General features: G+C 41.2%; 1 protein-coding gene and 1 pseudogene across 1 annotated transcript in view; one reads left to right on the top strand and one right to left on the bottom strand.

Annotated features, from left to right (window-relative positions):
• GPC6 (glypican 6) overlaps positions 1–26,658 on the bottom strand; it is a 1,140,125-nt gene that overhangs the window by 738,854 nt on the left and 374,613 nt on the right. The window lies entirely within an intron of this gene.
• LOC144258900 (glutathione peroxidase 1-like) lies at positions 10,140–10,974 on the top strand (annotated as a pseudogene).

The following is a 26,658-nucleotide window of genomic DNA, read 5'->3' as shown; positions in this document are numbered from 1 at the left end:
AAATTAACCAGCTGAGAATGGCTAAACAAACCACAATAGGTGATATTACAAAAATCAGCCGACAACTTTGTATATTTTAATTATATATTTTATTCTTCTCTCCCTCTTCACCTGTTGCTCGTCTTTTATGAGTGTAAGCTCTTCAGGGCAGGAATTGTGACTTCTGTACAGTACATAGCCAATGTAATTACCTACGGAAAAGGGGGCTACTTTGATAATATCCATAAGAAGGAGTTGTATTAGAAATATTATTTATTCTTCTTTATACTTCAGTGGTGCATAAAAGCCTGGGCATGATCAGGGCCCCATAGTGTGAGGCAAGAGAAAGACAAACACAAAGTCTCTGCCCTGAAGAGCTTAAAATCTAATTTAAAACTGACATGACAAAAAGGTAGAAAAGAAAGGATGAGAGTATCAGTAAAAAAAAACAACAAACATCATAGATGGGGCTGGTTACGCCGCCAACAGTTAAGGTTGCCCAACACTTTCCATAATAAGACTCTGTTTTCAATTGCTTATAACAGCCAAACATTCAACATTAGAGCTGCCATTTGCCATGCTGTGTGTGTCTGTCTCATGTGGAGACACATACACACACACACACACACACACATATATATAAAGCTTCTGCTAAAATGCTTCAGCCATTTCCAAGTACGAGGTTAAATGGAAAATTGTTGTTTTGCTCATGTTAAAAAGAAATTATTACAGCTGTTTTATTGAGAAGCTCTAGCATATTCATAGTTTGGAACAGGGACTTAAAATTTGGCAGAAGGGTCACCTTTGGGTTAGGAATGTGCCTTTGGCCAAGTGATAAGCCTCATAAAAATCTCAATTTGCACATGTTCATTCAAGGCTTGTTAGTTAGAGTTTGGCAGTTAAATTCGCAAAAGATTCTGTCTGCACTGAGCAGACTGCATCCTACGAATGCAGGGTCGAGCAGGATTGCCCTGCATTTACTCATCCTGGCAGCTGAGAGTCACTGTGGTGTGAGGTATAGGACCTGAGATCAGGGATGATCCCCTTTGCTCTCAATGCACACCCCCCACCCCCGCTAGCTAGCGTTCTGGTGGTATGGAGGTGGAGGCAGCCACCTGATTGAAATGCATAGGGGCGAGGAAAGGGTGGAGTTAGAGGTGCCTGAGAGGGAAAAAGGTTGAGGCAGGGAGGGGGAAAGTCCATTCCCCATTCTCACAGTATAAATGGTGCTCCACGGCTCTTCATCAGCCTCTCTTTACGCTAAATCTCCCTAAAATTAATATGAAACTTTTTGGTCAGTACGCTGATTGATTGAGGGCAGAAGTGTCTATAATCTCTAGAGCACATTCCCCTCCAGAATTTAGCATAGAATACAGAATTCCTGAGTCTTTACTTTCCTTTGCCAGCAGCAGATAGTGAACCTGTCTGGAAAACATGTTTTTCAGCCCTCTCCAGTGGCTGCTCCACAAAGAGGATAATAGTCTACTACTGCTTCCCATCAGTCCATTGGCTCAAGAGGTAGAGACTGTGTTGTGGATGTAAAGGTCCAAACCCCACTGATGACAAGTTGGGTTCAGTGTAGTTCTATGTGATAAAATTTCTATATATTCAGCATCATTAAGAAATTTAGGAAATTGTATTAAAATAATCTATGTTAAAGGAACATTATGGCTACGAACCAAGCACTCTAAAGTTAGGAAATGCCAGAATTAAGGTTGCCTGTGCAACTTTCATTCAATCCTCTTCTGCATATGCATTATAATACCATCTTTAATTTCATGGTCACGTTCTATATTTTGCACAGTACCCCTACCTCATTCAGCAAATGGTTATTCAGTGTTTCTTTTTTATCCTGTGCATCCAGTGTGTGGCCCCACTCCTTATTTACCACACCCCATTCCCTGTGCTGAACATAAAATTAATTTCCCATTGGTCATTTCTATCGTGCTCTCACCACAGTACGTCAGTGCTGTACAGACCACAATGAATTCATCTTCACATCCCTGTGAGGTGAGGGCATATTATTGTCCCCATTTTACAACTAGGAAACGGAGATACAGAGAGATTAAGACCAAAATTCTCAAATGTGTCCACTAATTCAGAGTGCCCAACTTGAGACACCTCAAGCCTGATTTTTTTTTGCAGAGTACTAAATGTTGTTGGTTTTTTAGTGAGTTCAAGGCACAGCTCCAACTGACTTCATATGCCGTTCTATGTGCTCAGCACTTCCACAACTCTGGCCTCCAGCATCTCATGCAGAAAATGAGGTATATGCAGCAGCCACCGGTGAACTGTTTAAGTGACGTACTCAGCATCACATAGGAACTGGGCAGAGACAGGGATAGCATTCAAATCTCCAGGGTGGTACTCAGCTACCTGAATCACAGCAGAAGCCTTTTTCCATTCATAGCAGTCCCCTGTCTCATTCACTACAGTGTCCAACTTCGAAAACAGATGAGGAAAGGGTCCTACACACAACAGCTTCCTTCACTACACGGCCCTGATTCATAGCACCATAGTTCTTGTGCACTGAATGAGGCTGGGGTTCTATGGGAAAAAATAGTATGAGATCATGTATTTTTAGATTATCGTAGTTAAGGTTATGTTTTAGTTACGGGTATTTTTAGTAAAAGTCACGGACAGGTCACGGGCAGTAAACAAAAATTCACGGCCTGCGACCTGTCCATGACTTTTACTATATACCCTAACTAAAACTTGGGCTGAGGGGCCACGGGTGATCTGAGGGGGCAGTCCGGAGGTGCTGGGAGAGTGTCTCAGGACCCCTATTGGTGCTGGTGGGAGGCAGGTGGCAGCCCATGGCCTGGAACCCTGCTGGTGCTGGGGAGAGAGGGGGTTGCGGGTGGCAGCACGTAGCCTGGGACCCTACCTGGTGCTGGGGGGGTTGGCAGGCTTCCTACCCGGCTCTGACTGGCATGTCCCTGCAGCTCCTATGGGGAGGCGCTGCCACAGGGGCTTGGCGTGCTGCTCCCACCACAAACGCTGGCTCCGCAGCTCCCATTGGCCGGGAATCGCAGCCAATGGGAGCTGCGGGGGTGGCACCTGCCAGCAGCGTGCGGAGCCCCCACTGGCCCATCCATCTAGGACAGAGGTGGGCGAACTACGGCCCGTGGGCCACATCCGGCCCATGGGACCATCCTGCCGGGCCCTTGAGCTCCCGGCTGGGGAGGCTAGCCCCCCAGCCCCTCCCCTGCTGTCCCCTCTCCCCCGCAGCCACGCCACCACACAGGAAGCACAGCTGGCTCTGGCTGGGCAGTGCGGGTGCCAGTCCTGCCACTCTGAGCGGCATAGTAAGGGGGCAGGGAGCGGGGGCGTTGGATAAGGGGAAGGGAGTCCCAGGGGGCAGTTGGATGGGACAGAGGTTCTGGGGGGAGGCGGTCAGGGGATGGGAAACAGGGGGGGTTGGATAGGCATGGGAGTCCCAGGCATGGGCCTGTCGGAGGGCGGGGGGGGGTAGATAGGGATCGGTGTGGTCAGGGGACAAGGAGCAGGGGGGTTGGATGGGTCAGGGGTTCTGAGGGGGGGCAGTCAGGGGGCAGGAAGTGGGAGGGGGCAGATAGGGGGCAGGGGCCAGGCTGTTTCGGTGGCACAGCCTTCTCTACCCGGCCCTCCATAAAGTTTTGCAACCCTGATGTGGCCTTCAGGCCAAAATGTTTGCCCACCCATGGTCTAGGAGCTGCAGGGACATGCTGGTGGGAGCCAGGAAGTCCCACCCCAGATAAGCACCTCCCTGCACCCCAACTCCCTGGCCCAGCCATGAGCCCCCTCCCACACACCCAAACTGCTGCTGCTGCTGGTACCGGCCACTGCAGAAGTCACAGAAAGTCATGGAATCCGTGACTTCCATGACTTCCATGACAGATTCACAGCCTTAATCACAGGTTTCAGAGTAACAGCCGCAAGTACTCCTTTTCTTCTTACAGCCTTAATCATAATGCATACGCACAACAGAGCTGAATTAAAATCTCACCGTTAACTTTAATTCTGGCATTTCCTAATTTTTGAGTGCCTAACTTTGCAACCCTAATGACATTTTAAGCTCAGTGTTTGTTTTGATTTGATTTGATTTTTTTAAGTTTAATTTATACATAGCCCAGTATAGGGTACACCAAGAGGTTGTGAACCATTTGAAAGTATTGTTTAAATATGAATGATGAATAAATAAATATAAGTAATCCTCACTGGACCTCTTCCTCGTGATTATTAATGTTAATTCACAGGTCATTATACCCATACCATAAGAATGGCCATACTGGGTCAGACCAAAGGTCCATCTAGCCCAGTATCCTGTCTTCCGACAGTGGCCAATGCCAGGTGCCCCAGAGGAAATGAACAAAACAGGTAATAATCAAGTGATGCATTCAGCTTCTGGCAAACAGAGGCTAGGGACACTATCCCTGCCCATCCTGGCTAATAGCCATTGATGGACCTATCCTCCATGAATTTATGTAGTTCTTTTTTGAACTCTGTTATAGTCTTGGCCTTCTCAACATCCTCTGGCAAAAAGTTCCACAGGTTGACTGTGTGTTGTATGAAGAAATACTTCCTTTGGTTTGTTTTAAACCTGCTGCCTATTAAGTACAGTGAATGAATGAAACCAGAAGTAGTTCAGATATGCTGATAAGCAAATGTCTAATAGGCAGATGTGTTCTTACACATCAAAGTGAAGATCAGACACCTTCATTTCTTCTTAATGGGACAAGCTATGTTAAGGAACTATAGAAGATTCTCGGGGGAAGCTGTCTGGTAAATCTTATCTAAAGGACCACTTTATCTCCTCTCCCTCAACCTTCCCCACTCTGATGGGCTGATTCTGGTCTACCAATAGTTATTTAGGTTTCTTGGTCCTATGAAGACAGACAGGAGTGAGAGGTTCAATCATCCTCACTCTTAATTCCATATTCCCAACTCCCTGCTTCAGCTTTGAAGCAATTAAATAAATCATCCCACTGGTTTCCAGGCCAACACCAGGTGGCAAGGGTGAATTCACGACCCAAGGTTATATTGATATCTCCAGTTGCCATGGAAAATCTTCCTCATTAAGTACCATGGCATATGATATCATAGTAACTAAAATACCTATTCATCGAGTAGTCTGATTTGTTTTTCGAATACCAGAGTAAATAGACCAGGGCTTGAACAGAAAGTGAATGAGAGGGAACTCAGAAATAAATGAGCTTAATAAATATAGGGCAAAGAGTGAAGGGGAGAGGAGTTCTCTTATTAAATGTCTTCTAATTGAGTCCTGAAATATACACACAAAATTACATCTGCAGCATTGTATTTGGCAGAGTTTTGAATTCTAATGCGTATGGAATGCCAAGCTCGCTTGCTGCCATTCATCCACTGGGCTATCATCCAAAGATGGGAAGGCTGCTGCTGCTACTATCATTAGTCACTGTGTACTCACTTGCTGGGAAAGCTGGAATATGTACAAGGGACTGTTAATTAGCATGGGGGAAATGAAGCTACTCTGTAAGGAGCAAATCTCCCCCCCCCCCCCACAATTTTCAGAAGCAATAATATTTACCTATGAGCTGGGTGTAATGGTTTCTGCAGCTAGGAAAGGAGAAGACCAAATCAGAGCACGCATCTTGTAGGTATCTTTAAGTTAATCAAATTATTATTTGAGATCAGAGTAGGTATCTACAGCTAGCACATTCTAGCCTGAGAAGGGGCAGTCACAGCTGACTGAAATTTCTGTTTGGTGGAAACGGAGAATTTCCTTATACTTGTAGCTCTACCTAAAACCATGACTTGGCAATGGGAAAACTATTAATCCTTAGGTACAGGTGACTTATCTATTCTCTGGCTGTAAAAATGTTTTAGGATGTAGTGTAAACATCAGGCAAGTGATTATATATTATTATTTAGGGATACCAATCCTATATGATCAATTCCCTTTCCCCCCACCTCTATCACACAAATCACATAAAGCTACCATTGGTTTACTGGGGATGTATACATTTTGAGAACCAAGAATTATATCCAAACTACTGACAAAGAAAATACTATATTTTCTCATGTCTATATTATAGACAGTATGTCATGATGCTAATTATTAATTCATTAATTAAACCTGAGGTGTTTTAAGTACAAATATAAAGGACATCCTTCACCAGAGAGTCAGTGTACCTGATGGTATAGAAACTAATTAAATCCCCAGCATACCCGTGTTTCTTTAATCTGCATTTAAAAGATGGAACAGCATCAGTTTGTTGAATTAGGATCACAGGATGATTCCACAGTCAGGGGGTAAAGTTGCTAATGGCTGATTCCAGTTGTTTCAAACTGATAATGAGGACTTTTCAAATAAAAGGCTGATGCAGACTTATGTGAACAACTACAGGCCGATGATAAAAGATGGTCAGGGAGCTTCACTGTGTTGGACACCGATTACTGAGGCATTTGTAAGTAGAGGGAAAAAAAGGCATTCTGAAGTCTATATGAAATTCTGCAGGAAGCTAGTGAAGAGATATTTCTGAACAGGTATAATGTGATGAGACTGATTGGAACCAGCAAGAATTCAAGCTGTTACGTTTTGTATTAACTGAGTCTCAATATGGCAATATTTTGAAGGAGGTAAAGTGAAACTCCAGACACAACAAGCAGAGGGTTGTTTAAAAAAAAAAGAAAAGAAATCTGAAGCAACAGTAACATACATTTTTTTTTTTTTAGATAGTCAGAAGTGGTGCTATGAGGGGATATTGCCAGTGAGGGAGCAGCAATCTCTCCTCCCTTTCTTACGTGAAATTAACAAATCAAAGCTCTGTTTGAATCAATCCAACCAATTTCAATAAGTTCTTTGACATCCAGAACTGGCCATCCTATAAGACAACACAATCTGCTTGGCATTAAAAAGCACCTCAATAGTTTGAGGGAAAGGATAAATTGTTTTCTGTATTAACACTGGAAAATCAAGATCACATTGGCAGGAGATGGATGGTAAGAGCAAAATAGCAGTTTAACACTAGAAATAGGCAAATCTTTAGAGGATCAGAGTTAAGGAACTGCGTGCTTATCTGAATTAGCTACTCCTGTTCTCTACAGAACCAGGCTAGAGTCTTGTCAGAGCACGTTTCTCAGGAGATTTCTGGCAATTCCACTTCTGATCATAGGCTAAGTCCATACTTATGGTAGTGTGTAGAGTACGTGCATTACATATGTAGCTATATGCCACAGTGAAAGGCAGGCTGTGTCCACACTTGTCGTTGTGGTGTGTAGTTACACACCGCAGTGAAAGGCTCTAGTGGCAGGGAAAAGCTCTGGCATGCTGGAGTGTGTAGAGTGCCTTGTGGAGATTATACCTTAGGAGTGTAGGGCATTCTAGTTTACTGTACTTGCCTAAGCCATGCCTTAGCATTTACACTGCTATTTATATCCATGAAAGCTGGGCATGCAGTGTCTGTACTCTACACACCACTTTAAGTGTAGAGGTACCTATAGACAGACATTCCCAATCAACTCAATCCTGGATATCTTGCTGGAAGGTATGCTTTATCCAAACACAAGTTTAGTGTGTAGTCAAACAAAAGGTTATTGGGCTCATTCCTGGGGTAACTAGTTGAAATGTAATGGCCTATGATACACAAGAGATCAGATTAGATGATATAATGGTCCCTTCCGGTCTTAAACTCTGTGAATTCTTGCCAGAGCTTAAATTTCAAAAATGAATAAGAGGAATTTCTACTTCTCTTCTGCCTTTCTCTGTATTTCTTAAACCAATTGGAAATAAACCAACAGATCACTGTTCTCAATAGAATGCTCACAGAGTATTGTCTCTTTCATTCTGGCTTCTTTGTTCTATGTGTAAATGAAAGATTGTGCATCTGTAATATGGTTCCAATGGCTGAAAGAAGGCACATCAAGGTACTAGTATCACTTAACAGAGATCATATCAAATGAAAAAAAAAACCACATTCATGTAACTTAAGGTTGCACAGTTAAAAATCACAAAAAGTCAGGAAAGGCAAAAGCTAAGGTTCTATCAGATCAGTCATCTGAGACTTCATCAATATCATGCCATTGACTTGAAGAGGACTCTTCACAAGCATAATGAACCATACATGGTGTAAGTATGATCAATTAGGATGGAAATTGGAACAAGCTTACACTTTCATGTTGGGAAAATCTTCAGATATCTTTCTGCCACTTGGGATTGTTCCTTTTTCCTCATCTTTCTGCTTGTTTGCTTGGGATGTGATATAGCCTACATTATGGGCTGATACAGTAAGCTACACCTCAATTAACAAGGGGGGAGGGACACAATAAACCTGGATGAGAAATATTGTATGCTGGTTACTTGACGCTTTCCAATCAATAATATTAACAATTAAATGGTTCTAAGTAGGGATTGAAGTTCTCACCTCATGTAGGTGAATGGGATGGAAGCAATTCCAGAGGCAATTTCTCATCTTTGCTGCGATTGTTTGGCTGGACACACTTGGGTTAACAGAGCAGCAGTATATATGTTTACACTTAGATGGATTTAAATTCATAATGGAAAAATTTGAAAGTTTGTGGCTGGGGTTAAATGAAAGTTTAGACTTGACAGAATATTACACAATGCAGGACATTTTTAAACAGAACCTACATTGATGAAATATTCTGTCATTCTTGTTGGTTAAAGGATTTTATTACTCGTGGGGCAGAGACAGGGCAGAACATGTTTCAGTGAGGGATTGACAATGTCCCATATTAAAACTGTCCCAAAAACAACCTGACAGCAGCTGCTCCTGTCTCAGGCTAAGCCCCTAGTTCTGCTTAAAATCTATTTTAGGTACTGATATGGCCCCTATTACCACAGTATCTGAGTGCCTCAAAATCTTTAGTGCAGAGGTTCTCAAACTTTTTTTTTGCGGACCACTTGAAAATTGCTGGGGTCTTGGCAGACCACTTAATGATCTTTGCAAATGTTGTTTGTACCATTAGCTAACTATTGTAAAGCACTTTGGATAAAAGCACTATATAAAAAAATGTAATAATAAACATTTTTTGTTCTACAAATAAAAGCACACAACTCATATTTTAATATCAGTATTCTTACCTTTCTAATGTGATAGATGTGCCCTCTTTCCCCTGCCGCGGCAGCCCCCAAGCTGGGGACGGGAAGGAGAGGGGGTCTCTTCCTCTCCACCCCACCATGGCAGCCCCTGAGCTGAGGTTGAGAAAAAGGGCTGTCTCTCCCTGGAAGCCACAGCCCTGGGGCTGGGGAAAGTCACCTCTTTCTCTGGCTGACACAGTCCTGCACATCCCACATTGCCCTCACCCCCGCTTCTCGCCCCACTGCCCCCTCCCACTTACCCCTAATGCCCCCTAAGGCCACCACCTCACCTTACATGTTCATCTTCTCCAGGGTCCAGGCACCTAATTAGTGGAGCCACTCCTGCGTGGCTCCACTAATTAGGTGGTTGGCCCTTCATTCTCTCGTGTATGGCCGCCCCGGCATGCCACTTAGAGGGAACTATCCGTGGACCACCTGAATGGAGTTCGCAGACCACTGGTGGTCCACGGACCACAGTTTCAGAACCGCTGTTTTAGTGTATTTATTCACACAACACCCCATTTACAGGTGGGGTACTGAGGCACAGGGATTAAGTGACTTGACTAGGTCACACAGGAAGCCTATGGCAGGGAAAGAAATGAATCCAGGTCTCCCAAGTCATAGGCCAGTGCCTTAGCCACCGGACACATGCTTCCTCTCGTCAGTAGAGGAGTAGTAGTACCAAGCCCCTTTCTCTTACACACTCCTGGTAAGGGGAAATGTAGGTGTAGATCTCTGATGAGGGATGTCCATCTTTTTGTGTGGACATAACTGGAATGATTTTTTACTACAGTATTTGAAGAAGGTGTGGCAGATTTAAAAGTATCTGTAAAACTTTCTACAAGTTGCTCTACTGTTAAGCTTAACAAGGAAATTAGGAGAGCAGTAAGAAGTTATTCACCACCTGGTAGAGTAGAAACCAAAAACTCATCATATCTTGCAAAAAGTTGACCAGATATGATTTACAAGTTCATTTGGTAAAATTTGTGGTCTACAGGAAAACACCACAAGCAGACAAGTTGTTAAGATTACAAATTGTTAAGACTACAGTGTGGCTCCTGCCCGGGCGCGGCTCCCCACCCATACCCTGCAGGACCTTATGGTGGCTGGGCAGCTGACGGGGCTGCAGGCATGGCCACTGGGCACGGCGGAACAACTGGCGCTGGGCTCACTCCTGCGCCACGTACTGCTGGTGCGCAATGTGGCGTCGCTCTGAGGCACTATGGCCCAGGACTTCGCCCAGCTCAGCGAGCTGCAGAGGTGCTATGGGCCCGGGCTAGCCAGGCTGGCCTTCCCCTGCAACCAGTTTGGCCACCAGTAGAACATTACCAATGAGAAGACCCTACTTTCCTTAAAGCATGTCCGCCCTGGCAATGGTTATGAGCTCAACTTCACCATGTTTGAGAAGTGTGATGTGAATGGGGCAAATGCTCACCCACTCTTCACTTTCCTGAAAGAGGCACTGCCTTTCCCACATAATGATCCAGTGTTGCTGATGACCAACCGACAGTACATCATCTGGTCTCCAGTGTGCAGGAATGACATCGCCTGGAACTTTGAGAAATTCCTCATTGGGCTTGATGGCATTAGGGTGACCAGATGACAGGGACAAAATATCGGGACACATGGGGGGGCAGCCACAGGGTCACCCCCCCACCACCACCACCAGGGCCGGCTCTAGGTTTCTTGGCGGAGTGCTACCGAAGGGAGAAAAAAAAAGCCGGAGTGCTGCCGAAGCAAAATATTGGGACAAATGGCATCCCGACCGTACATCGGTCAGGACATGGGACAAACAACTAAATATCAGCACAGTCCTGATTTTATCGGGACGTCTGGTCACCCTAGATGGCATGCCCTTTAAGCGCTACAGCAGGCACTTCGAAACTATCAAGATCCAAGATGACATTGAAAAGCTCCTTCGGTATGTCCCGTAGAATGCTCTCAACCAAGCCAAAGTCCTGCTGAAACTTTTCTCTCTCTTCAGCCATATTGTTACAGAAATTCCATCCACCAACCCTCTAAACAGATCAATATGCATGACCCCTTACTCTTGCACAGTACCCATTTTCATTAATAAGAGGAAAGATCTATGTGGGGAACATGATGGAAAATATTTTTATCAACTGGACAAAGATTACTTACATGTAGGAGAAACCGTCCAATATTTTCATGCAACCTTTTATGCTCATTCCTTTTCTTGCTTTCCTAGTTGGTTTCACATAGACTTCAAAGTGCCTTTTTCACTTTGAAATGCATCAGTAATAAGGGTCCAGCATAGTGTAGATCTTTGACCATCTTTTGTCATGTGTTTGTATTTGTTCATTTAGGTCTGCATCACCCTTTAATTTGACATGTCCTCACTATCAATTTGAAAGCCTAAAGTGCAAAAATTTCAGAGAACTACTATGTATGTACTGAATAGCTATATCTATCTTATTTTGTTGAATATTATGGTTTAAATTTAAAAGATTGGAAAACTACAACAGACAACATAAAAAGCATATTCATACGGTGTCTGGTATGGATACAAAATACCAGCAAACTGCATTGTGAACCACTCAGACAGCATGAGTTCTGAGTATTTTTCTATCTTCCCTGAAAAGTTTAGAAACATCAGTTGTATGTTGTTTAGAATGACATTTCTGCACAAACAAAAATACTGTACTTGGGTGACCTTTATACAGCATTTCTGTGCATTTAAAATAAAGACTTAAAATTTGTTTTATGTATTTACTTCATAGGATCCCAATTATGCATCAAAGACAGTCAGACTCTGGTATTTTATACATTCCATCTACAGGGCAAGAGAAGAGAAAGACAGATTCCAACACATAAATCTGACAGCCTGCTGGAAATTATCACAGCTGCTTTGATTTTCAACAAGGCAGGTATTTTGGAAATGTAAAAACTTCAAGAACAGTTGAAAAACATTGAAGGGAATGTTGTATAGATTTGACATCTGGGTGCTTCAAAATCTGATCTAAAGATTCCAACCTATGCCTTATTATTGTCTGTTTAAATCTTTAACATGCAGCGTCAAGGCCACCGTCTCACATCCATGTTGACACTGATGAAATTACTCGGAGTGATGCAGAGTCTCCTGAGGCGCTCACTATCACAAGTAATGAAATAAGAAAGGACAAAAAAAAGTTATCTGATCCTGCATAACAAAGCAGAGTAAAAAATAAAGACAATAAAATATTTGAAAATATGTGCATAAGTGTATTTTCTTCCCAAACAATCTCAGTAGCATGACAGATTTGTCAATAAGCATGGACTACAATAATATGCAAGAGGCACTCGGATACTATGATAATGGGCAGGGTATAGTCAGACCAAGAGATAGCAAATTCATTTTGCTGTTGAATTAAAGAAGGGAAATTATGGCTTTCTTTAATCATTTTCAGACAGTTGTACCCCAGCTGCTAGTTTCCTGCATCGTGTAAACATCTTATTGCAGCCTCTTTAGCTACCCTTGCAACTTCTCATTCATTAATTTGCTTTTCAATATTTTACTAGCTCTTTATTCCACAACAGAATGTACAGTGACTCTACTAAAACAGACTGGGCACAGATATACTGTTTGTTGGTTCTAACCAGTTTGGGTGTTTTACGGTACTCTTTTGATCCTCTTAGTCTTCTGCATAATTAAGTGTAGCACTTCTAATAATTGCTCAAACTTTTTGGTAGACTGTCTTAACACCTTGTTTCCCTTAAATCCCTTATAGTAACTGCTGACTGTAGTCAAATTTATTAGTAAGAGCAGAGCTTAAACAGCTACAGGTCTCCAGCTGCTGAGCTCTTCCACCATAGCTCACACAGAAACTACATTTCTGTGTCTGTACAGAACAATCAGAAATTACTATTCCCATCCTGCCCCCCTCTCCCCACACACAGTTCTTCAAGGGAACAAATGTCATGTCATCACAAATGAGATCACAAAATCCAAAGTGCATAAAAATTTGAAGTGTCCACAAGAGCAGGAACTAATAGATCTGCTCATTATGCCCCTGAACCACCAATTTAGAAAGGAACCTTACGCTGAGTTCAATTTGGAGATTTTAGTGTGGGAATACTAATTTTTTAATTCAACAGTAAGAAATGGCAGGTAGCATATTTATTACAGCTAGCTGGGTATTTTCTGTTGGAATGATTTTCCAGTGGAAAATGGCCTCTTTGCAAAGTTGAAATTTTCCACAGGAAAATTTTTGCTTTTCCTGTCAGGAAAATCAAAATGACAGTTCTCTACATGCCCATCTGAAAGACAGACAGAAAGGGAAATTGACAAGAGCTTTCCAAGTGGGCAACTTGTAAGCTGAAAAATTCTATTTCAATTCTCCCAAAATGGAATTTTCCTGGAAATCTCTTCCTATGACAAATTTCACATTTTACTTTTTGTCCTAGCTTGGGATGATTTTTTTTCCAAAAATGTTAAGTTTTTCACAGGAAGGGATTTCCATTTTCTGGCCAGCTGTACTCTTCATGAATGATTATTACATACATTGGTTTGCATGAAGGCATGAATCTGAAGACTAGGATGTTTTATCCACCTGAAAAGTACGATAATCATTTAGAAACCTACTGGCTGAAATTTCTCCTCCATATTACTGAAAAAATATGTATATGCTCCCCTTCCCCTCCTCCCACCCCAAAAAAGGGGTAATTCATCAGATCTGTAGGTTTACTGAACCTTATGGGTGCTGACTCACTTCAGCACTAACAAAATCAAGTTTCAGATTTTGCACAGAGCTTCTGAGGTCATTACTTGATTAAAGCTGCTGTATTGGATTTGTTTTCTTGTCATACAAAATTACATCTTTTAAAAATAATCCACACTTAGAACACAGAGGTATAGTGTTGGAATCCCTTCATCACAATATTGCTTTATTCCATTACAATATAATGATTCAGTAATGAGAGCAGAACATGTGATGAGTGCAACACTGGCAGACCAGGTGTTAGCTCATGCCAAAACTTTAGGCCATAGTCGAGTGCTGACAAATTCATTTCTGGAAACCAGTCTGTGTCACCTGTGTGAGAATATGGTTAACATGGGTATTAGACTTATAGCAATGTGTTGCATTAATCGCACTCATAATATCTTTATCATATGTTATAAGGCAAAGTTAAGTTTTTGCTTTGTAACAATAAAAACTGTTTGCTCTGAAACTGTGAACCCAGTCAGGAGGGATCATCTCCTGATCATCAAGAAAGGCTATCAAAACTAAATGGGCCACTGTGGGACATCACAATATAAAGACTTTGTTAATTGTCCCCTTACACCCATAAAGAGGCTACGTGCAAAAGGCTTCATCCAATCAGCTTGAATTCTAGAAGAAGGAAGTAAAAATAGCTGACAGGAAAATTTTCCATCTTTTGCTGTTGGGGCCTGGTCTACACTACAGAGTTAGCTGATGTAAGGCAGCTTATGTTGACCTAACTCGTTAAGCATCTACACTAAAATGTAGCTCCCACCAATGTAATCTGCCCACTACACCAACTTAATAACTCTACCTCTGAGAGAGGCTCAATGTAGTTAGGTTGATGCAGTGTCAGTGTAGATATTGCATTGCTTACACTGACGGTTGCTGCCTTTCAGAAGCTATCCCACAATGCTCCAGTTAAATCGGTGCATGCACTCCTAGTGAGGACATGCAACAGCAACACAAGGAGCATAGTGTGGACATACAAAAGCAATTTAATTACTGCAGTGGCTGTACATCAACTTAACCTAGGTCAACTTAATTTTGCAGTGTAAACTTGCCCTTGAACTCTCACAGGACTCGAGCTACGAAACAGAAGTAGGGTCGACCTGGATTATCGCTAAAAGGCATTCAGAGCTGACAGATTACTACAAAACTCAGTCACCTTTTCAAGCCATAGTCTGTGATTCAATTGTGTATATGTTTGCCTGCGTTACCCTTATAATAGCTCTCATTTCTTTTCTCAGTTAATAAATTCTTAGTTAGTTTACAATAAGAATGTCTATAAGTGTTGTCTTTGGTGTGAAATCTAAAGTACATATTGACCTGGGGTAAGTGACTGGTCTCTTGAAACTGGAAGGAACCTGCATATTTTGTGATCTTTGGTGTATGGCAACCATCTATCACTAAGTCCAGCTTGCCTGGATCGCAAAAGAGCCTGAAATACCCAAAGGGACTGTTTGTGACTCCATGGTAAGACTGTTATAGTCTTTTAGGAGTTCACCCTTGCTACCGGGTTGGTGAAATCTAATTATAGAACATACAAGTTTAGGGTCTCTGCTCTGCTCCTTGACAATCTGTCCTGAGGCTGGCACCCACGATTGTAAGCCACTCCAGACAGTGTGACTGAGAAATTCCTATTTGACATCCATGTTATTACTATTATTTTTAAAGAAGAGTTCACATACACGACATGAAAAAGGAGCTGAACTGTGACAGAAAGGGCTACATTTTTAAGAGTGATTAGTGAGTTTAGATGCAGTGAATTTTGGGTGCCTAACTTGTGACACCTTCAAGAGGTCTGATTTTCACTATTGTTAATTGAGCTCCCTGAAGGTCTCTCAATCTGGGCACCCAAAATATGATGCATTTAAAATTACAGATTATTTCAGCTGTTTATTATTAATTATTATTATTAAGGTCAACAATTTTGCCTTGAGAAACTTACAACATGAATCCCAATCCTACAGTTTGCTGAGTCCACATTACAGGACTGAGGTTGTGGGCACAATAAATAAAACAGAGCGAAAAAGTGAAATGCCAGTACTTGCTGTACAAAGCATTAAAAATCACCTTCACTACTAGCTACACATATTCAGCTAAGCAGGTGTACATTATTTGACTTGAGCTCAGGTGCAAATACATAAAATGATTTGGAACAAAATACTCCAGTTTTATTTTAATTTAGCGCCTGACTTTCATAGGTCCTACTGAAATCAATGGGAGATGTGCGTATTTGGCAACTCTGAAAAGCAGATCCTTATTTATTTATTACAGCTGGTGGTTGTCTTTGGACCCGTTTAATTGTGTTTTGAAAGTGGCCTATCAGATGAGAACAAATAAAATGCCTGAATTCCCATTATCAAAACGAAGAAGAAGAAAAGAGGCAGCACCAGCTGTCTCTGGACAAAGTCGGATAAAAAGTAATAACTGTCCTGCCATTGCGCCTGTACTCAATTTCAAACGTACATCTGTCATTTTATTTTAACAGACTAACAAGATGGGTTCACAGCCATCTGTGCCTCCACCTTGCACACAGTTCAGGCTTTACAACTTTTAAAAATACTATTCAAAGTAAAAGAAAACAACTGTAGGTGATTAAAGAAAAAAATTTGGAAGTTCATTAAATCTGACAATAAAACGATCCCTGTGAACTAGAATTATAAAAGCAGCATGTTCAGTTGTAGGTGAGTAATGAAATCACTAAGCTCTGCACAACTCACAATGGGCTAAAATCCTACAGTCTTTACTTGGAGCTATATTGTAATCTCACTTGGTTAAATCAGTGGGAAGGAGATAGAGGGTTTAGGGAACTCCAAGGAGTTCTGTTGTTTTCTCTCATTGTAACCCTCAGAGGAAGGGATTTAAAGGGCTGCAAAGGAAGCATACTCACAACCTACAAACATAGTGCATCCTGAGGATCCATGAGGAAGCTAAAGCCCAAAGGCGTTCTACCCGCTCCATAGTACTGTCCAGCATTAACTCCTACAATAAGGTTCAAAATGGGTCTGTCAATAGGGCACAAGACTGGGAATCAGGATGTTTAGATTCTATGCCCTATTCTGCCTTTAACTCACTGTGCAATGTCAGGTAAGTCACTTAACCCCTCTGTGCCTCAGTTTCTTAGCTGTAAAGTAGGATAATGATGGTTATCTTTTCCTGTAAAGCAATTTTAGTTTGATGTATGAAGATAGCTATTTAAGTGTTATAATTTAATATGATTAAACAGTCACCTGGGCCCAAGGCAAGTTTTCTGTTAAGTTTACAAACTTCTCAGGAAAGAGCAGTATGGCTGCTCCCCTGGCCCTATCCTGTCCAGCATGCCTAATATTCATAATTATTACAAAATAGTAGCATATCAGTCCTATAGCATCACTCTGTTTTTTTAAGAATGCAATGTATTGGTACCATGCAGTTAGCAAAAGTGAAGTCCAAGAGTAATAATATTAATTTACAACATATGGTAAATGTACATGTAGAACCTGTACTAATGTAACCTTAAGGGCTCACGCCTGCCTGAGTACTCTAAATACACTCAGTAGGTCTACTCTCATGGGCATACAGGCTAAAGTTGCACAAAATACAATAAAATGTCATGAAATGCAAACGTCAAGGTGCTAACAGGAGTGGTAACCGCTGCATTATCCATCTTACTCTTTAAGTTTAGGTTTTATACTGTACAACAAGTAGTAGCATATTAGGTAGAGCATGTGGATTTCTGTTGGCAGAATAGCCACAATCAATATCCAGTCCTCATTTCTAATAATTATTTGACAGTATTCAACACTTTTTTTTGTATCTTTTGTAAAGAAGTAGGACTTCATCACCAACATTCTGCCACTATTTGAGCTGACCAAGAATACACATTACTTAGGTCTGAACATTCAGAGCTGAAAACAGGAGGCTTACGCAATGGGCGCTGCTTTTAAACGGTTCCTAAAGCTCAGCATCACGAAGATGTATATCTGTAGTGGAGCGAGACTCACCACCGTGGTGCCTCCTGCTGGCCATTCTAGAATTAGCACAAGTCCTTCCGCAGGGCGCCCACCTCCAGTGGTGTCTCACTCGCCGTTACTCCTGCTTTGCTGTCTCCCCCCACTTTCGGGGGAACTGACAGTCTGTAGTCCAGCCACTCGCCTGCTGGCCTGCTGCAGGTTATAATTGTTATAATTTAATATAACAATTATAACCTGCTGGCCTGCTGCAGTCACCAGTCTAGTCCCTTGCTCCAGGGAAAAACTGCAGTCTGTGTTGGCCCCTTCCCTCAGGGCAAGTGGGGGCAGCCGTAGCACCTTATCTGCCCTTCCTCCAGGGCCTCAGCTCCTTCTGCTCTGCTACCCTGCCCAACACTGCTCTAGGCATAGTGCTCTTAGGCAGCCACTCCTTCTCCCTAGAAGGCCAGGGAGAGACTGCCCTCTGCTCTGTTGAGCAGTCCTTTAAATAGCCCTGCTGGCCCTGATTGGCCACAGCAACAAGCCACCTCCCAATTGGCTTACTTAGTGAGCCCTCCTCTAATTGGAGGGCTCTGCACAGGCTCCCTCTGGCCTGCTTTAATCCTTCCTCTTCTTAGTGTGGGGCAACTGCCCCACTACAATGTCCCATTCATGGGAATGTGTAATTCTAAACAAAACAGCTTAGATCCATACAGGATTTTACTCTGAGAAAAAAAAATGATAAAATTATCTCTGTATAAACAGACACATAATGGATATAGCACATTAATAAGCATGATGAACACACAAGGTGGGATTTTCAAAAGAGTTTAATTTACTTAGGAGCAAAAATCGCATTGAAAATCAATGGAACTTGTGCTCCTAAGTCATTAAGAGCTTTTGAAAATTCCCACTTCCATGTGAGGTTCACATTAATTTAATAAAATGTTATTTTTGAAGTATATGTAAAAAAAAAAAAGTACCGTATATGCTTGTTCATTAGCCCGTTCGTTTATAAGCTCACCCTCCAAGATGGATAGGTAAAAATGGCAAAAACTTTATGACGCTTTTATAAGCTGACCCTATATTTCAGGGGTTGGCAAACTTTGGCTCCCAGCCTGTCAGGGTAACCTGCTAGCAGGCTGGGATATTTTGTTAACCTGGAGCGTTCTAAGGCATGAAGTCCCTCAGCTTCCAGTGGCTGTGGTTCACTGTTCCCAGCCAATGGGAGCTGCAGGAAGTGGTGGCCAGCACCTCTCTCGGCCTGCGCCACAGCTCCCGTTGGCCGGGAATGGTGAACCGCGGCCACTGAGAGATAAGGGGCTCTGTGCCTGTGGACGCTCCAGGTAAACAAACATCCCAACCCACCAGCAGCTTACTCTGACAGGCCGGGAGCCAAAGTTTGACAACTCCTGCTATATTTTAAAAGTTGGCCATCACAAGAAACACTCAAAAGTTTTGCTAGAATTATTTTAATGTAATCTAACAAAAAACCTGTTGTTGTTATAATAATAACTGAACAAATATGTATTCACCTTCAAAATTACAGTCAATGTTTTAAATATCCATTAACTAATTTTAAAGTCTCATATTGTTCTAAGGTACTTATTTAAAAAGTCTTAAAATCCTTCAAAGTCCGAATCAGTCTCCGATTCACCAAACAGTTAATTAAACTTGGCTTCAGTCACAGCTGCACCTGCATTGTCATCGCAGAGGTAAGCAGTGTCGTCTTCAGACTCAGATTCCTTCTCATCATCAGACTCTGTTGTGTCATCATCAAATATGGCATCATTTTCTGACCCGTCGAGCGCATTGCTGATAAAGCATTTCTGAAATGATTTTTCTATCATTTCGGAAGGAATTGACTCTCACGTGTCCTTGACCCACTGGGCAACCAGATTGATTTTGGGCTTCATAAGATTCCTGCCTTTTGTCAACTTTGCCATGCCTGAGCACATCCATTCAGACCACATTTTACATAGCCTGTCTTTAAAGGGTTTGTTCAGGCAGACATCAAGTGGTTGTAGAACAGAAGCTAAGCCTCCAGGTATTACAACCAAAATAGTTTTCATTTTTTTCATTAGTTTTCATTTTTTTGGCAACATTTTTCACCTCATTCATCTTGTGTGCCCTGAACATGTCCCAAACTAACATAGAAGGTCTTATTCCACACTTTTTCCAGCCATTCAATCATCCCACTTTTATTCATCTATACCTTTTCGTGTGCACGTACGGTGACACCAGCAGGAAATTTCATGTTTTTAGGCAAGGTTTTTGTTTTAAAAACAACAACAGGAGGGAACTTTGATTCATTGGCCAAACACAATAAAACCACTGTAAAATGGATTTTTTTCATGACCAGTGGTTTTAATTAAAACTGTTTTTCACCAACACCGGTTACAGTTCTGTTGCTCGGAAGATCAAACGTCATCAGTGTTTTGTCCACATTTCCTATTTGCGACAGCTCAAATGCATATTCCTTTTGATGTTTTATAATAAACCTTTGGAAAGATTCAATTTTTTCTTCCAGATCTCTCGGCAGCTTTTGTGATATCTTTATTTGTTGATGAAGACAGAGACCATGACTGTTCATGAAGCGAGTACACCAACCCGCTAATGCGACAAATATTGATGGCTTTACTGACTTGTATTTGTTGTCTTTCGACATTTGCAGAGCACACAGATGAATTCCAGTTCTAGTGACGATGTACCCATTTTGTCAACATTCAACAACCCAATCATTGAGATCTTTCTCCAGCTCAGGAAATGAAGCGCACCTCGTTGGACATTTGTTCTTGCTTCTTGGCATGTCTTTCAGTGTTGTTTTATTTTTTCGCATTCTCTTACTTGCTTCTCATTGATACAGAATTCACGCGCAGAGGCGCAATTATTGTTTGCTTCTGCATATTCAACAATTAAGTTTGAACGCTGCGTGATAAGCAGACTGTTTTCTTTAGATTTCACTGTTCATTTTAAATACTAGTATGAAAACCTTAGAAAATAATAATTTACTTATAGATTTTGTAGGACTTTATATAGGAATGTCACCTGATTTATCACTGTCAAATTATTATTGTTCTTTGTTTATTTCAAAGCAGCCCTGTAGGTTGGCATGTCTGTGGTGATAACAGGCATTTTAAATTTTATTACCGATTCCATCGATTCTGCATGTTATATTTTCAGATTGGCTCGAGACTTATGAGGTCCATTGGTAGAAATGCATGAAGAGATCAAATTACACAGTGGCGGACTGACACCAGTGCCATAGTACTATCATTCATTGTATTTTTCTGATTGGCTTGTAAGTGTAGCATTTTGTGAAATGCATGGGTCAAATGTCATGCAGATCTGCAGCACTGCTCTTTTAGCATTTATTTCAAGCCAATCTAGTCCACTAAACAAAGCCTTTGCAACTTTAAACGGCTGCAGTATTGACATCAATAAATTCTTTTACGATCAATATAAGTATGGGCTATAAAAATAATTATAATATAGTCCTGTAGTAGAACAATACTAGGAAAAGCATACAGCTAGTACGAGGAAAATTGAACTTGGGAAACGTGTTTTTAAGAACTTTGTTTAAATGGACATGAACTGAAAAATTATATAATCAATATCCATATGTTTTATTTATATTAATAATTTTATCTCAATTATAACATAACAAATATACAATTTAAGTAAAAATAAAATTTTAGCAAATTTTTAAAGATGTGAATCCAGATTTGATGATCCTTCATCAGCAATCTACAACAGGGGTTGGCAAACTTTGGCTCCTGGACCATCAGGTTAAGCCTCTGGTGGGTCAGGATGCTTTGTTTACCTGGAGCATCCTCAGGCATGGAGCCGCTCAGCTCCCAGTGGCTGTGGTTCACCGTTCCCAAACAATAGGAGTGGGTGGATGAGATTCTGTAGCTTGCATTGTGTGGGAGGTCGGATTGGATGATCGTGGTGGTCCCTTCTGACCTTAATATCTAGATCTATGCATGGGAGCTGTGGGAAGTGGTGCGGGCTGAGGGAGGTGCTGGCCACCACTTCCCACAGCTCCCGTTGGCTGGAAATGGCAAACCGTGGCCACTGGGAACTGAGGGGTTCCGTGCTGCGAACACTCCAACTAAACAAAACGTCCCGGCTCACTAGCGGCTTACCCTGACAGACCGGGAGCCAAAGTTTGCCGAGCCCTGATCTACAATGAAAATATATTAGATATTCAATTCAATAATTCAATACAGCTTAAAATCATCAAATTTTGGTGTAGACCCGTTGATAAGCCGACCCCCGCTCTTTGATGATTCACTTTTTTACCAAAAAGTCAGCTTATGAACGAGTATATACGGTAAGTCTAATTGGACATTTTTTCCCAGCTCAGTAGAATATCAATGTTAAGTTGATCCAAGTCCTTCACACATGGTGACATACAACATTGCCCAGAAGGAAGGAGGAGGACAGGAGTATGGAAATATAATAAAAAAGTGTCATTAGCCAGCAGAATTTTCTGATGCAGAAATTATGGTCCAAGGAGAGACAGAACATTAATCCAACATTAAAACAGAGCCAGTTTAGAAGAAAAACAGTCATACTACAGCCAAGCCTTGTGATTTTATGATTCATTTCAGCCCAGCTGAGACTCCTTCCACAACCAACTAATCTTCTCTTTATCTTTGGATCCAAAACCAATTTTTGTTTTTGCTGAAGAGAAAATATAAACTGCTATGCAGTTTGTAAAAGGGCAGTCCCAATCCAAATTCAGGGTTGCCTCCTAGTATTATATAAAGGATGGTCTTGTTATTAACACACAGGACAGGGAATTAGGGGGTCTTCTATTCCCAGTTCATCCTTGTATGACTTTGGAAAAAACACAACCATTTGGTGGGTCAGTTTTCCCATCTGTAAAATTGAAGGACTGGGGATGATGATGACTGATAAAGCAATACTGTGTACATCCTCAGTACCCAGCTAAAGGTTGAGTGGCGGATACCTGATAGGGTAAGGTGATAGAAATTCAAAGAGAACATATTAGCTACTGTAGAGTCAAACTGTAAGAATAGGGAAGAGGTAATGAATCACATACTGCAGAGACAATGTATTATAGAAATTGATTAGTTAACAAATCAATCAAGATAATGGGCAACAAATAGGGCAAAGGTAAGCAACTGCGTCAAACACTTAATGCCATTAGTGATGACATCAGGTTAATTGCAGCAAAATAGGCAGCGATGTGAAATGATGAATAATGAGTGGTGTGTAATAGTAATTCAGTAATTATAGGTTGGACTGTGATGAAATTGAAAAGAGGCTGTAAAATAACACTCTGGAATGGCAGTGCTGGTCAGCGGAAGGGCTGGACTGCCTATGCTACTGTCTATGCTATTTTAATTAACTGCTCACCCCAAGGGCGCAGAGTCATGAGCAGGCAGTTCTGGTATTTCAGTCAAATGGGTGGAGCTGGTAGGACCGCCACGGGCACTGGAGTTCTCAAAGATGGCAAATCTGAATAAGGCAGAAGATTAATAGGATCTGTGGAACCTTCCATCCCTCACAATCTAATCCACTGTTCCTAGATAGCCTATAATTGTCTTCATCCCATCACATCTCAGACACATGGATTACGTCACTCTTATCTTCCCACGCTAAGCATTCCACCTCACTCATTTGTTTTACCTTCCAGAGTTAGCAAAAAGACATTTGTGTGTTTCATGCTCAGCAGTACTGTAATTACTATTGTTTCAACTAGTTGAAGCCAGACTTTTGCTTGCACCACTGTGCTGTCATTCATTGTGTGGCTCCAACATGAAGGCCTGTGTGATATTTGAATATCTGGAATTTCTTTGATTTTTCCATGGATGGTGAGAGATATCTTCGTGTCAATATATAACACAACCACAAGGATTTCTATCCAGCTCTCTTTAAAAAGACTACCGGTATCTATGCTCATTAGAGCCAATACACAGTTAAGAAACTCATAGTTCATTTTTCACACTTCCCAGAGGAGGCTCAAATCCTCCAGCCCTAACTCAAGTGACTTCACTGGGAATACTAAAGTGAGTAAGGGTTGCAGGATCATACCTAAGCTTAGCTATCTACAGACCTGGTTCACCAGGCCTTGAAATCAATGGAAAAAATCCAACTACATGTGCTCCCACTGCCAGTTCTTCAACAAAGGTAGGTCACCATTTTCAGGAAATACCTCCTCTGTGCACAAAGGACCATCACTCCTCTTTTAGAAAGAGAATCACTTCAAAGGTAAGTAACAACACCTTTCCTCTTGAGTTAATCACTAATGGTTTACACATATCCCTCATGGGCTTGTGGCAAATGATCATGCACATTGCACCGGATCCAATAAAATGTCCGTTTCTAACCCTAATACACATATTACTAGGTATTAATTGGTGGATCACTGATTGCTCACTACTCTGATGAAGGGCTAACATTTATTAGAAATGTGTTTATTTTTTTTTCGTTATGATCAATGATAATTAATTGAACTGCTGTTCTATGTTATCATTTCGAGTGAAGTGAAAGGACTCCAGCAATTTTACCTACTGACTGTACTTGCTTTCTATTCGAGTGAACTTTCTCTTCCCTATCCATGCACCACCCTGCACAGAGACTGATTTTGTCGTGACACTTCTAAAATGATTGCTTTCAGAAAAAGAAAGCTTTATTTTCTCTGACACATTCTGACTGAGATTAAATGTGCTGCATTGGTGGAGGGACAATCAATTCAGCTTGGTGTGAAGCAATTTGGGAAGAGTTCTCACCCTGGCACTACTCTAAAGCATTAAACACTGGCAATGCAGATAACAGTATTAGTTAAGCAAGGGTCAGTCTCTTTTGCATAGTTGTTTTCAAAGAACTTACTAGCAGGAAATAAAATGCAATAAAGTATTCAGCACCCGCACTTCAGATCACCATAACCCTTTCTTCCTAGAATGCTTTCTCCATTTCTCCCTGTATTTCAACAACTACCACCATTATGATCTTCTAAGAAGTTGAAAGGTCTGCATAATGGGCATTTCTTGATTTCTTATCCCTTTCTACCCTATTTTTAAGACAAATCTCCAAACTAATAGTGTCAAATGTAGCAGAAGCACTAGTTCCTTCTATTCCCATAGGACTCAAGAACTCTCTCAATTTCATGCTTCCCTGCACAGCTTTATTTACACTAAAACCACTCTGCTATGTGCTTCAGAGCAAACCCTTGGACTTGATCTTCCAGCAAATCTCAGCTATATTATCTGTGCACTCTATGAAGCCTGGAGCCCCCACTAAAGACTCTGGTTGACATATCAGGTGAAATGCAAGTGAACTGTCTAATGGAAGTTAATGTCCCAGCAAAATGAGGTCAACAAGATACAATCAAATATGTGCAGCATCCATTCATGGAGTACAGGCTTTTGTTCACAACAGCATTTAGATCTGAAGTGGATATTGTAACAGTGAGACATTTGGTATATTTGCAAAGAATATTACTGACATTAATCTTTCTGAAATTCAAGTTGGTGCCTCATGGATTTTCTTTCAATTAATTTTTGGATGAATACTAATTAGTGCTTAAAATCAAGGAAACTTTGGGAGTTCACCAACATTTCCACAAATACTCACCTGCTAATAAAAATAATGACCCCACATAGCTTAATAAATCCAAACTTGGCATTTCAAATATATTTTTAGTTTTATTATTATTATTATTATTATTATTACACTGTTTTATCATCTCTATCAGTTATCTACTCAATTGTTGGTGCCTGTTATATGAACCACTTACCAAATAGTATATATAATGCTCTGTTCTAAAGACACCAACAAAACTTAGTACTAGCAACACAACTATCAATAAAATGGTGGGAATTAAGGCTCTTCTTGATGGCTAAATTGAGTTATTTTTTTCTATTTGGAAATTACTTTTGATTTGAAGGTTCCTAGCAGGGCTATTTATGTATTTTGGGGATTATTATTGCATTTGTTATTTTCATTTTCAGTTTAATGGGTATGTGCTCTACAAATCAAATCTAAAATAAATAAACTTATGGGGGAAAGGTCATCCTGGAGTTTCCTTGTGCATGTTGATTTGTGTCAAAATTATTATTATAGTACATTGTGTAAAGTTAACACATTTAAAAAAAATCTTATACAGTTGTGTAAAGGAATAGATTTCCTCTTTTGAAAAGCTATTAAAAACACTCAAAACTTATTTAAAAAAATCAGCAAACAGCATAGCTGAATGCATATCTTTTATGCAATACAGCATAAAGTCTCTCTTCAAAAGTCTTATTTAAATATGTTGTTAAATACTTTTATTGTTGTTTGCAGTGCTGTTGTAGCCCTGTTGGTACCAGGATAAGGTGGGTGAGGTAATATCTTTATTGGTCTAACTTCTGTTGGAGAAACAGACAAGCTTTTGAGCTTCACAGAGCAAACCCGAAGAAGAGCTCGGTGGACTTCCAAAGCTTGTCTCTTTCACCAGTAGAAGTCAGTTTAATAAGGGTATGTCTATACTGTAGTTAAAAAACCACGGCTGGCTCCTGGCTGTTGACTTGGGCCAAGGGGCTGTTTAATTGTGGTGTAAATGTTCAGGCTTGGGCTCTAGGACCCTGCAAACAGGGAGGGTCCCAGAGATCAGGCTTCAGCCTGAGCCCAAACATCTACACTGTAATTAAACAGCCCCTTAGCCCCAGGCCCGCAAGCCCAAGTCAGCTGGCACAGGCCAGCCATGGGTGTCTAATTGCAGAATAGGCATACCCTGTAAGATATTACTTCAACCACCTTGTCTCTCGTTAAATATTTAGACCCTTTTGTAATGTGAATTGGCACGAACTGAAACACATTCTGAAAAGTCTTTTTGCTGCACACCCAGCAACGTCCATTCAAAGTTAAATACTGCACCTGTTTATAAAGCACATTTTGTTCTTATGTAAAACTTTCCGGGCCTGGATCCCAATGCACTTTTCAAACATATGATGATCTTGTAGTTAAGTAT

This window comes from Eretmochelys imbricata, chromosome 1 (genome assembly GCF_965152235.1).
Source record: "Eretmochelys imbricata isolate rEreImb1 chromosome 1, rEreImb1.hap1, whole genome shotgun sequence".
In the NCBI taxonomy this organism is placed as follows: Eukaryota; Metazoa; Chordata; order Testudines; family Cheloniidae; genus Eretmochelys; species Eretmochelys imbricata.
Note: the sequence above shows the minus strand (reverse complement) of the source record. Positions and strands in the feature narration are given on the sequence as shown.